Source organism: Pogona vitticeps, chromosome 3 (genome assembly GCF_051106095.1).
Source record: "Pogona vitticeps strain Pit_001003342236 chromosome 3, PviZW2.1, whole genome shotgun sequence".
NCBI lineage: Eukaryota > Metazoa > Chordata > Lepidosauria > Squamata > Agamidae > Pogona > Pogona vitticeps.
In genome coordinates this window covers 7,952,427-7,966,126 of record NC_135785.1, presented here as the reverse complement: position 1 = coordinate 7,966,126, position 13,700 = coordinate 7,952,427, and positions in this window count along the sequence as shown.

The window sequence follows — 13,700 nt, the reverse complement described above, 5'->3', positions numbered from 1 at the left end:
AGTCCCATCTTTCAGTTGCCTTTTGTAGAGGACAATCCTTCATCACTTCTGATAAAATGTCCATTTCCGCTGTTTCCCGTATCTTCTCTATAAGATCTTCTTGTTTCGGTACCGTCGGACTTTTCCGATTTTTGGCATAAAGAATTCTGGCTGCAGTGACTATGTATATAACTATATACTTCTTTGCCTTATCTATGTTATCTAGGTATCATACTCAATAAAAACAGTTCTGGGGTTAGTGGCACCTTACAAAGCAATATTTGTTGCAGCACAACACGTACTCTTTTCCAATACAGTACTGTTTCGCTACTCTACATGACCACCACATATGATAATAGCTTCCCACATGTGCTTCCCTTCATGAGATTAAAGAGAGCATCCAAAGCTCCTTCTAAGCCCCTTAAGCCCTCCTGGTCCATGGGTGATGCTGGGGAGAGTGATCTCTGCTGTTGTCCATCTTGTTGCTACCAATCCTGCAGGCCCACATTTTGGGATTCATTCCCACGACTTCAGGACATTGAGCCGTGCCTTTTTTTTTTAGTTGCCTGTTCTAGAACTGCTGCAGCTGCTGCTCCAGTAATGGCCGGCCTTTAAATCCATCACTAAGCCTGAACCCAGTTTATTTGTCTCTTGTCCATGCACGCTTTTGCACTAGGGTTCTCAAGAGCTATGAAATCACCAGAGTTTGCTTTGAGGCCTCCTGTTTGGGCACCGAATTCTCCCAAACCATGTGTTCCTCTAGCAGGTAAGGGTAATCTAGCAAGCAGAGGCTTGGGACGTTTACCGTTTTTGCCACGAGGCTGCTAGAGGCTGGAGCCCAGGACGAGCACATCTTCCAAGCTCTGCAAGTGACCTTATTAGGCTGCTTCGTTGTCACCGACCAGTGTTATTAGTCGGAAAGAGGGAATGACAGACTCCTGGAATATCTTTGCATCTCGGGCATGAGCTCATGCTCTGCCTCCACGCGGTCTCTCCCACCTTCCTTCTGTGGCCCTTATCAGCCCCAGCTCCTTCTGCAATCAGCGCCTTCCGGGGAGTTCCTCCTCTCCTGTCAGCTGGCAGATTCCAGAGCCTTGAACGCCCGAGTCGATGGGCGAAGACTCCTCAGCGGCTGGAAGTGTCAGAGGATGGTTTTCTCTCTGGTGCTGACACTTTATCAGGATGCTTCGTTTACAGGGTGCCCAGAAGGGCAGGCAGAGAAAGCTGGGGGACCAAAGGAAACTTTCCCACAGGGTCTCCATGCCAACACATGGCGCCGGTGACATCCTGACAGGTTGTGGTGGCTTATTGTGGAAGTGGCTGCAGTGTTCCCTAATTTTAGCTCCAGAATCAGTACGCAGCACACCCTGCTGTCTCTCCATACCAAAGCACCCAATCTTAGGAGTTACAACTGGGGCTGCCGGAAAGGAATTCCAAGGACTGGATGTCCTACTGTCGCAATCTGGCGACCAGCATGCTCAGAACACTTGGGAAAGGGGTTTCATTCGTTTGCCTGCTTGCTTACTTCCCAAACCCATCCCAACCCCCAAAATTCCCAATCTCTCCGTCAGCCAGCTCAGGGATTCTGGAAGTCGTAATCCACCAAAGCAACTTTGACAAGCTGAGATCTTAGCAAATAGTTCACTGAACGTTGGAAGGAGGTTTGCTTACCATTAGGTTCTTAAATACGTTTTTAATGCTCTCGGATTATAAGAAAGAGAAAGAACATCCACACAGATTTATTTCTAGTTAATCCTAGAATTATAGAACCATGGAGTTGGAAGGGGGCCTACAAGGCCATTGAGTCCAACCCCAGGTTCATGCAGGAATGCAAATCAAAGCAGATCTGGCAGATGGATGTCCAAATTTTCTCTTGAATGCCTCCAGTGTTGAAGCACTCACCACCTCTCAGGATCCTTTGTTGTACTGCTCTAACAGTTAAGGCTTTTTTATCCCTGATATTCAACCCAAATCTGGCTTCATTTAGATTGAGCCCATTGTGTTGTGTCCTCTACTCTGGGATGATCGAGAACAGATCCTGCCCATCCTCTGTATGACAGCCTTTCAAATATTTGAAAAGTGCTCCCCTCAGTCTTCTTTTCTCAAGGCTAAACATGCCCAGTATGTTCAGTCCTTCCCCATAGGGCTTAGTTTCCAGTTTCCTGATCATCCTTCTTGCTGTCTTCTGAACTTGTTCCAGTTTGTTGGCATCCTTTTTCAAGTGTGGTGTCCAGAATTGCACACAATACTCAAGATGAGGCAAGTGCCAAATAGAGAGGAAATAGTATTTCATGGGATTTGGAAACTATACTTCTGTTATTGCAGTCTAAAACAGTATTTGCCTTTTTTTGTAGCCACTTCATGTTGTTGACTCATATTCAGCTTTTGATATAGAATAATTCCAAGATACTTCTCACTTGTAGTCTTGCTGAACCAAGTATCCCTCATTTTGCAACTGTCTGTTTCTTTTTCCTAGGTGCAGTACTTTGCATTTATCCTTGTGAAATCTCATTCTGTTGTTTCATCCAGAACTCCAGCCTATCAAGATCTTTTTAAATTATGTTCCTGTCTTCCGAGGTATTAACCATTCCACCAAATTTTGTCTAAACCACAAATTTGATAAACATTCCCTGCACTCCCTCATCCAAATCATTAATAAAAATGTTGAAGAGCAACGGGCCTAGGACTGAGTCTTCTGGTACCCCACTTTTGACCTCCTCCTAGTCTGAGAAGGAGTCATTGATCATCACCTTCTGAGTACGATTCTGTAACCAACTGTGTATCCACCAGACAGTTGTTGTTTCCAGACCACACCTCATTAGCTTGCTAATTGGAAGATCACGGGGCACTTTGTCAAAAGCTTTCCTGAAATCAAGATATGTATGCTTGTTTTTCAGTCTCTAATCCCTTTTAGGTAAAGGTAAAGGTTCCCCTTGACATATTAGTCAGTCGTGTTCGACTCTAGGGAGGGGTGCTCATCCCCGTCTCCAAGACATAGAGCCAGCGTTTGTCCGAAGACAGTTTCCGTTGTCACGTGGCCAGCGCGACTTAGATTCGGAACGCTGTTTACCTTCCCATCGAGGTGGTACCTATTTATCTACTCGCATTTACATGCTTTCGAACTGCTAGGTTGGTGAGGAGCTGGGACAAAGCGACGGGAGCTCACTCCGTCGCATGGATTTGATCTTACGACTGCTGGTCTTCTGACCCTGCAGCACACAAAGGCTTCTGCGGTTTAGCCCGCAGCGCCACCACGTCCCTTTTACTTACACAAAAAATATCAAATATGCAGATGTGCCTTCTAGACAGTACCATCAAACCACTCTACCATCCTGAACATACCTGGTCTCATCCAGACTCAGAGGCTCAGTTGGCCTGATTAGCACTGGAATGGGAAATTACAAAGGATCTCCAGATAGGGCTAAAAAAAAGGATCCTGGCTGAAACTCTGGAGAACTGCTGCCCGTCAAAGCCAACGATGGCAGGCTAAGCAGAACTATGAAAGAACAAACAGTAGGTGGCTAAATTCCTTCCAATCGCTGCTAGCTAAGATTCGTGTTCTAGTTTTTTTTCCCTAGCTCAGTTAGTTTACTAAACAATTTACTACTAGGATTGTGTATGAATGTGGATGGATGCTTGTATTCCTTTTGTATGGGCTTTGACTACTGAGGTCAGAATTAGTGAACGAGTGCCTCTGTTGCCACTTAGGTTTTTGCTGTCATGGTGTAAATCCCACTGCTTTGTGCAATTACAAGAGGGTGTCTGTGGGGGAAGAAAAATCCTCCTGTCCTTGCCTTAATTAATGGGTCTGTATAGCCTCACTCCCTGCCACCTGCTTAGGTCATAGCTGTTTTTACTTTTTCCATTTGCAGGAACTGATTTTTCTTTTAAATGAAGATCCAGAAATGCATAAATATTGTTATGGACCGACACATGAATTGAGTTAGAAGGTCTCCATAGGGGCACAGGAGGAGCAGGCATCTCTCTGCGTTCCTTTATTCGGGGACAAGCTGGGTCCGGGGCTTGCTGCATGTCCCTAATATCTAACTTTGATTTTTGTGTGACTTGCATTTCATCGTGACAATAGGCGTCTACTTGTAAAGTGTGCAGGATGCAATGTTGGTGAGATGCCAGCTGCATCTCTTATCCTTTGCCAGCTCTGTAATGATGTGCATTCATCAGTTACAGCACCTGGTCAGTGGAGACACTTTCCCCTCACATCTGGCCCATGGACAATTCACATCCATCGTTGGGAGCAGCTGAAGGAAACAGGCCATGAGACAAGGCATCTGGACAGGAGGCTGGTGTCTCTGTGGATTGATTCCTGGCCTTGCACATCAAGGCAGAGATGGAGGATCAAGAAGAGAAGGAGGGAGGCTTCTAAAGGAACCTACAGCATGGAACAGGTAACAGAGGATGCACTGATCCTTAATGCAGGTTGGCTGGGACTGAGCACCAACCTGTACACTGTTGTCACTCTGCTTGGAGTCAACAGTGTGATGTTGCTAGGAAAAAGGCAACAAACTAGAAGAAGTTCAGAGGAGGGCAGCCATGATGATCAAGGGAATGGAGACGAAGCCCTAGGAGGAAAGATTGGAAGAACTAGACATGTCTAGTCTTGAAAAAAGAAGACGGAGGGGAGATATAATAGCACTTTTCAAATACTTAAAAGGCTGTCATGCTGAGGGGCAAGATCTGTTCTCAGATATTCCCAAGTCCAAGGCACACAACAATGGGCTCAAGTTCCAGGAAGCCAAATTTCAGTTGAATATCAGGAAAAAGCTTCTTAAATGTTAGAACAGTGCGATAACGGAACCAATTACCTCGAGGGGTGGTGATTGCTCCAACGCTGGAGGCATTCAAGAGAAAACTGGACAACCCCCTGGCAGATATCCTTTGATTTGTATTCCTGCCTTGAGTAGGAGATTGGACTCGATGGCTTTATAGGGCCCTTCCAACTTCATGTTTCTATGATTCTATCAACCTGTGAGCCAGCACCCCTTCAGCACTCTGAGCCTCCAATAAGGTCTTCCGTTAAATTCACTGCACCATTTAACAGATCATAACTCCAGGCATTTGTGTTGAAGGTTCCTCCAATAAACGATTAGCAGTTGTGTAATGCTGTCAAACGTTCAAAGTGCTTCACATGCATTATCGCCCATCGTCCTTGCAAATTGCAAGACTCCCAAGAGGTAGATCAGTAGAATAGAAGGGAATGGATTGCTAAGATTGCAAGATCATGGTTTATACAGGATAATCTAGCACATGGCTGGGTGAAGCATACCCCAGTAGCCTTGATTAGACTGTAACTCCCAGCAACCCTAACCAGCATATTCGAGGATGAAGAATTATGGGAGCTGCAATCCATCAACATCTGGAGTGCCACCCATTGACCATTCTTGACTTACCAGATTCATGGCAAAGATGGGACTAACCAACCAGTCTCTGCAGTTTGGAGAGTAGTATGTTTAATATCTACAAAAGAATGGCTGTGGGAGGCAGTGGAAGACAGGAGGGCCTGGCATGCTCTGGTCCATGAGGTCACAAAGAGTCGGACATGACTTAACGGCTAAACAACAACAGAATAACTTGTCTTTGCATGATATTTAGCTATTTTGGCCCATATTTTTTTCCGATCAGCATACAGTTATGTGGAAAAGAAAGTACACCCTCTTTGAATTCTATGGTTTTCCATATCAGGACATAATAAAAATCATCTGGTCCTCAGCAGGTCTGAAATTAGGTAAATACAACCTCTGATGAACAACAACACAGGACATATTACACAGTGTCATGATTTATTTTACAGAAATAAAGCCGAAATGGAGAAGCCCTGTGTGAAAAACGAAGTACACCTTATAATTCAGTAGCTTGTAGAACCACCTTTAGCATTAGTTCATTGAGGTTTGTGGCCATTTGATTATGCGCAACTCTCTAAAGGTCTCGCCACAGCATTTCAATCAAGTTGAGGTCTGGACTTTGACTGGACCATTGCAACAACTTGTTTCTGTTCTTTTTTCAGCCATTCTGTTGTAGATTTGCTGATGTACATGACCCGAAATTAAAAGATGCCTGCGTCTTGGGAGGAAAGCGATGACAAACCTTGCCAGCATCTTAAAAAGCAGAGACATCACCTTGCCAACAAAAGTCCAAATAGTCAAAGCTATGGTTTTTCCTGTCGTGATGTATGGAAGTGAGAGCTGGACCATAAACAAAGCTGACAACCAAAGAATTGATGCCTTTGAATTGTGGTGCTTGAGGAGGCTCTTGAGAGTCCCCTGGACTGCAAGGAGATCAAATCTATCAATTCTAAAGAAAATCAACCCTGAGTGCTCACTGGAAGGACAGATCCTGAAGCTGAGGCTCCAATCCTTTGGGCATCTCATGAGAAGAGAAGACTCCCTGGAAAAGACCCTGATGTTGGGAAAGTGTGAAGACAAGAGGCGAAGGGGACGACAGAGGATGAGATGGCTGGACAGTGTCTGCGAAGCAACCAGCATGAATTTGACACAACTCCGGGAGGCAGTGAAAGATAGGACGGCCTGGCGTGCTCCGGTCCATGGTGTCACAAGGAGTCGGACATGACTAAATGACTAAATGACGACATGATCCAATTTCAACCAAGTTTTAGCTGTTGGACAGATGACCTCACATTTGACACTAGAATACTTTGGTATACACAGGAATTCATGGTCAACTCAATGACTGCTAAGTGCCCAGGTCCTGGGGATGCAAACCAAGCCCAAATCATCACCCTTTCACCACTGTGCTTGACAGCTGGTATGAGGTGTTTGTGCTGATATGCTGTGTTTGGTTTAAGCAGAACGTGGTGCTGTACATTATGTGGAACTGTTTGGCATCATCTGTCCAAAGGACATTGTTACAGAAGTCTTGTGGTTTGTCCAAATTCAACGTGGCAAACCTAAGGCATGCTGCCATTTTCTTTTTAGAGAGAAGAGGCTTTCTCCTGGCAACCCTTCCAAACAGACAATACTTGTTCAGTCTTTTTCTAATTGTACTCTCATGAACTTCAATATTTAACATGTTAACTGAGGCCTGTAAAGGCCAAGATGCAACTTTTGGTCTTTTTGCAATTTCTCTGAGCGTTACAGTCTGACCTTGAAGTGAATTCGCTTGGATGTCCACTCCTGGGAAGATTGGCAACTGTCTTGAATGTTTTCCACTTGTGAATAATCTTCCTCACTGTAGAGTAATGGACTTTAAATTGTTTGGAAATAGCCTTATAACCCTTCCCAGATTGATGGGCAGCAACAATTGCTTCTCTATGATCACTGCTGATGTGTTTCCTCCTTGGCATTGTGTTAATGCACACCTGAATGATCCAGACCAGCAAAGTGCTAAACCTTCAGCTTTTATAGAGTTGGTCACACTTACTGATGATCAATTACTCAAGGGCATTTGGTTAATAGCACCTGGCTGTTACTTAGCCTCTTAATTCCTATGGAAGCAGTAGGAGTCTACTTAGTTTTTCACACATGGTTTCTCCATTTTGGCTTTATTTTTGTAAATAAATCATGACACAGTGTACTATGTTATTGTTCATCTGAGATTGTATTTACCTAACTTTCAGACCTGCTAAGGGCCAGATGATTTTTATTATGTCGTAATATGTAAAAAACCATAGGATTCAAAGAGGGTGTACTTTGTATTCTCGAAGGCTTTCACGGCCGAGATCTGATGGCTGTTGTAGGTTTTTCAGGCTGTTTGGCTGTGTTCTGAAGGTTGTTCTTCCTGACGTTTCACCAGTCTCTGTGGCCGGCATCTTCAGAGGACTGGAGTTGGAACTCTGTCCATGCTCTGTTGCTGTTTGTTGGATAGTTGAGTATTTATAGCTGTGGGAACAGCTTTTGTCCTTTTCAGGAGATAGGGTGATCAGCGTGTTTTTGTTGTGGATGCATTATTGTGCTAAGTGGGAGAGATTATCTGTCACTGTGGTTGATGGCTGTCTTTAGCTGGTCTCTTTTGTGCAATGATCCCTGGTCCTTGTGGCTGGGTAGAGTTCGTTGACCTTCTGCAGGCTGTATTTTTCATTGCTGGAAGCCAGGCCTTGTTCAGTTTCAGACTTTTTTTGTTGAAGCTCTGCTGATGTACTTTCTTTTTCACATGACTTTACATTGATGTTCTCCCTAATTCCTGTTTATTGTCACAACAGTCCTGTGGCAAGCCCAAGGTTATCTAGTGAGCTTCATGGCTGAGTGGGACCTTCTCCCTAATTCTACTAAACAATGGTCCAGCACCCCAATCACTGCAACAACAACACCCCCGCCACCTCTCAATAGCGATGTATTGCCCACAAGGTCTGATGCAGAAGAAAAAGTTAGAGATGTCATGTTCCTGTTTCTGCAGACAAGGTAGATATTAATAAAGCAAGGAAGGACCACTGTTGTTCCTCAAACTCACCTTTCAAAATATTCCCTTTCCTGGACTTGGAAGGTTTTCAACAATGACAGGAGCGTCATTAGAAGCAGACCTCACTGAAGTGGAAAAAGACGGCTGTTTGTCCCAACATGAGCTTGCCTGTGTGTTGCAAATCAGCTTGCTTTTGTGTTGTGCTGTGATTTGTTATCAGGTATTATTTGCAAATCGAATTACTGTACTTAGGCACAGAGCTTTGAAGGAATTGTGAGACTGGAACAAATATTGTTAGACAGAAACTTCCTTCTACATGTGATTTGATCTTGAAACAACTCTTTGGGGTAGGAGAAGCGTGCAATTATAACCCAGGGCCAAATTCTACACGATCATGATGCATACATTTAAACATGTCTGGTGTTTTCTGTGGTGTTTTGTTTTTGCTGTAACTTACATCAGTCACAGGTGATAGAAAAGAGAGGCATAACAGATGGGAGAGGGAAAATAATTTCGACCTTTCCACCAGTGTGATTGTCATGAAGGAAAAACTCTCTTCTGAAGCTGCTTTTCCAGTTCTGTACAGATCCTTCACTGGTACTAGTGCCTCCTTTTCCCACTGCCAATAACACCTTCAGAGAAAGGGCTTTTCTCAAGACAAAAATATCGGAAGAGAAAAATCCCGCCCTGCTGCTACCGTATAATTATGCACCCCTTGAATCACTGCACTTTTCAAGCACTGTGTGTTAAATGCAAAGAGGCACTTACATCATGTATATATTGGGGTCTTCAATGGCAGAGCCCCCACTTTGGAGGGGAAAGGTGATGGGTTTCATCCCTAAGATCTCTACTTAAAAAGGTCAAGTAATGAGTGCCCTGTCTTGGATGCTCTCTTTAATCTGGTGAAGGGGTTTGTGTATGCCAATGAAGCTGAGAGCAATGCCATTAGGAGGCCAGACTCCATTATGAGCCTGGAGTCCTCGTAGGGCTACCCAAGGCAGAATGGTCACAGTTGGGGCACCAGACTAAGAGGCACCCACTGTCTTCAGGATTAATGACTGCATCAGCAGAAAAGTATGGATAGTTCCAATAATGATGGGGTGGAGAAACTTCTGAAGGGCAGCTACTGGGCAGCAGCAGTAGCAGAAGGTGATGCTGGTGGAGGATCTTTCACAGACAACGGCAGTGGCTCTCAAGCTAACTTTGGATAGCATTGTGCATAAGTAGACCATTGCTCAATATTTCTTATCTTGAAAACCCTATGATGAGACAGATCAAATTGAAAGAAGAGATAGAGTTGGAAGATGAGATTCCCAGGTTGGAAAGCACTCAGTCAGCTTTTGGGGAAGAGCAAATGACTTGTATGAATGCCGCTGTCACTAAATAACACAACTAGATTAAAGCTGAAAGGATGTCTAGTGGCTGATGTGCACAGAGGCAAAAGCAAAGTCTGATGCTACACACCATACACAGTTGAAACATGAAACATGAAAAGTATGAATCAAGGTAAACTGGAAACCATATAGTTTTTTTAAAAGGTAATGTTTAAACATTGCAGTGCTTGGTATCAGTGAACTAAAGTGGGCTGGAGCAGGATATTTTCAGTCATACAACTACAAATTGTTCTACTTTGGAAATGACAAACTCAGAAGAAATGAGTGGCTCTAATACTGAGGAAAGATGTGGCACATTCAGTTAGACACTATAATGTAAGTTCTGATTGAATAATATCCATCAGACTCCAGGGAAAACCCATCAACATTACCATCATTCAAGTCATTGCTCCAAACAGAAATACTGAAAATGAAATTGAAAACATATATGCAAGCATCCAGGAAGAAATTGATCACTTACCAAAACAAGACACACATATAATGATAGGTGATTAGAATGCAAAAGTAGGAAACAATGCAGAAGCAAATGTCTTGCAGTAAAAAGAAAAGAAAAACCTAGATGGATGACAGAAGAAATACTTAAAATTATTGACACGAAGCAAAAGTAAAAGGAAATAAGGTCATAACCCTAAATGCAGTTTTTCAGCAATTGTCATGTATCAAAAAAGAAAACTATTGCAACAAACAGTGCAAAAATATAGAGGAGAATAACAACAGTGGAAAAACATCTCTTCCAGAAAATCCAAAAAATGAAAGAGAAATTTAAGCCAGATTAGAAATGCTAAATGACCAATATGGAAACACACTACTTGGCCATGAAAGACTAGAGAAGATGGAAACAGTATACTCAGGACCTCTACAGAAGAAATAAAAGGATGACGGACTCCTTTGAAAAGGATCCTATGATGAAGAACTTGCAATTCTAGAAAGCAAAATGAAAGCTGTTCTGAAACTACCAGGAAGAAATAAATCACTATGATAAAGTAAGTCACAGTTAGAGTTAGATGTATTTGAATTAATGTTAGGAGTCATGGCTGCCCCTTTCATCTCTGGAGAAAAAAAAACCCAAGATGCTTTCTCCTTCGAAGGATAAGAGAAAGGGGGTGATATGCCATTTGCAACAGTAAGAATAGCAATTTAAAGCCGAAGAAAGATCAGCAGAGGTCAGTGCATGTAAAGGACCATGGAGGAAAACTGAGAATGTCCTCTCTCTTCTCTTCCTCATGAAAAGACGGATATCTTCTTGAGCATAAGCTGAGTTGTACTCAGTCCCTTTCAAGAGCAAGTACTTTAAATTAGTGGATCCTGGTAGATACGTATCTAATGAACTCTATATGGTGAGCAACAGTCATACTCATGGTATGGTTTTCAAAGTATTTGAAGCTGGCCTTTTCCTATTTTTAAACCTTTCCCTGTGAAGTGCAGTAGCTGGGTATATGTCCTCACTGCAGTGAAAAGATTGCAAAGGTTCACAGCACTGGCTACAGAAATAAGCACTCCTTCCCTTTAAAAAGTAAAAGAAATGTTCCTAGCCCATATGGTGAAAATAAAGTGTATTTCAATGCCTTAGGCATGTTCTTCTGGAAAGGGAAGGCTATCAGTTTAATAAATACAAATAAATAATACGATAAGACGTAAAAGAGACATGATCAGAGGCAGAATCTTACACAGGAAGATTGCAGCTCAAGAAACGTAGAGAGAGAGAGAAAAAAAAACAAAACCCACAAACGGAAACAAAGAGGCAGGAATGAGCTTCAATAACACGAGCAAACTTTCCCAGGAGTTTTCAGCACATTCCTAATTTTGTCTGTGACCACCACATTAATGCAGTCATCTTTCTTTATGTCAAAACTAGGTTATCTGGGCGAAAAGGTTATCTCGGCAATCATGTTTTTCCAATCCTGCATTTGCTGAGATAACCTGTTGTTTTACACGGACACATACAAACATACAGTCCTTTTTTCCCTTGCCAGTATTAAAGGTGAAATGAAGGTGAGAAGGTTACAAAAGGTTACAAATTCAGCCTTCCCTGATCTAATCTATTTTTCTTAGCCCATGGCCTTAAACGTGCTTTTACTGACATGCTGACTGGCCTACTGTAAGGTACTCTACGTGGGGCTGCCCTTGAAGGCAGAATTCAGCTAATAAAGTGGGAGCTAGACATTCAGAGCATATTGCATCAACTATGGGCTGAATTTAAGGTGCTAGCTTTTATCTTCAATGCTCTGAATGGTCCTGAAATGCCAAGTTATGATCTAATGGCCTTCCAAGTCCATTGTCCAAATATTGCTCTCAGGTGCATGAATACAACTTGCCTGTTGACTTCTCCCCTTCATCCTCTGCCACCATCTTGCGAGTCAGCGGCTGAGCTTCCCGTCCTGCTGTCTCTGCGATAGGTGGGCGCATGCGCAGAGGCAGCAGGCTTGTCTCCCTTATGAGAAGCCAGGCCGGCTCTTTCTCAAGATGGCAGTGGAGGTGGAAAACAAAAAAGGCAACCGGACCAGGTAGAGAGGCAACACGGGCGGTGGGAAGGGGGAAGTGCGGGGGAGAGGCTATGGGAACAGAGGGGAATAAACCTGGAAGTTCATTAAATCATTCAAAAAGTTCGTGGTTCAGGTCAGTTCAGATTTGTCGATTTTGACGAACCCGAACCAACGAACCAGCGATTTTTAACGAATTTCCTGGTTCGTTTTTTTAGTTCATGCCCGTCTCTAGTTGTAGTCCCAGAAATGTAACTTTTCAAGCTCTGCTTGCATGGCCTGTATAAATGCAGCAAGAGGGCAGTTCCCCACCCTCCTAAATCCTCCTGCCTTATAGTCCAGCTGCTTAAAGGGCAGTTTTCGAACAGGAACAGGAAGTGAGAACTGCGTGCTCCCTTCTCCCCAACATGTCTGTAGCTGAGCTATGGTTCCAATTTAGCTGATCCTCTTGCCAATGCCTCTATCTTCCTAATCTGTTTGTCTTCCAAAGCCATTAAGCTAATGCAGAGCCCCACTAACTCCTTCTGCCCTAATCCTCACCTTGGCTTTCTCCCCAAGTCTATATCTGCTGGGGTTTTCTTCTCTTTCTTCCCCACCCCCTTTTCCTGCAACACAGAGGGTGGGGAGGGGATTTGCTGCCCCATTTGGTTCTCACTCAGCAGCCTGGGAAGGGTTGCCCGTAGGATGGGTAGAATTGGAGGGATGGGGAGGGGAGAGAGAGAGAGAGAGAGAGAAGAAGAAGAAGTTATGGGGCTCAGCCGTTCCATGCAGGGTCCCAATGGGTCTAATCGCCCCCATCTGCCTCCTCCTTCTCCAGGCAGCTAATGGTTCCAGGGGTCAAAGGGAGCACTTAATGGATTGCTGGAGGGGGCCAGTGTAGACGGTGACCCGCGAATGCAGCCAAGTGGATCACCTTTCACGAAGAAACAGCCCCAGCCAGCATCCTCTTTGCTCTGGGGTGCCTGCCTTCTCCTGGGCTGCAGGAAAAACGTGGATTCAATTAAGGCCATCTCGACAAAGACGTATCGGAAAACAAAAGCAAGAAACAGCAAGAGGAGAGCAGTGGGCTGTCAGGCTGGATTAGCTTGCCTTCTCCTTCCAAAGGCATAAGGACCAGTTGGAGAAAAGAGGCCTTGGAGTCAGCAGGAAGGAAGAGAGCATAGGAGTGACTTGACTTTGGACCACAACTGCTAGAATCCCTGCAGCCACTGATTGGCCAATGACTATCAAGTGGCAAAGAAACAGGTAGTTTTTTTTTTTTGCTTGTGTGTGTGTGTGTGTGTGTGTGTGTGTGTTTGTTTTGCATAAGGGGGAGATTACAACTCTCAGAAACCACCGGCTAGTATGGGCCATGCTGACAGAGGATTCTGGGTTTTGTAGTCCAAGAAGTAACTTTCCTAAGCTCTAGGTAGGGAGGAAAAATGAATAGATCTCTCCATTTTCCAAAAACTGCAGGACTACCAACTCTTTTACTATC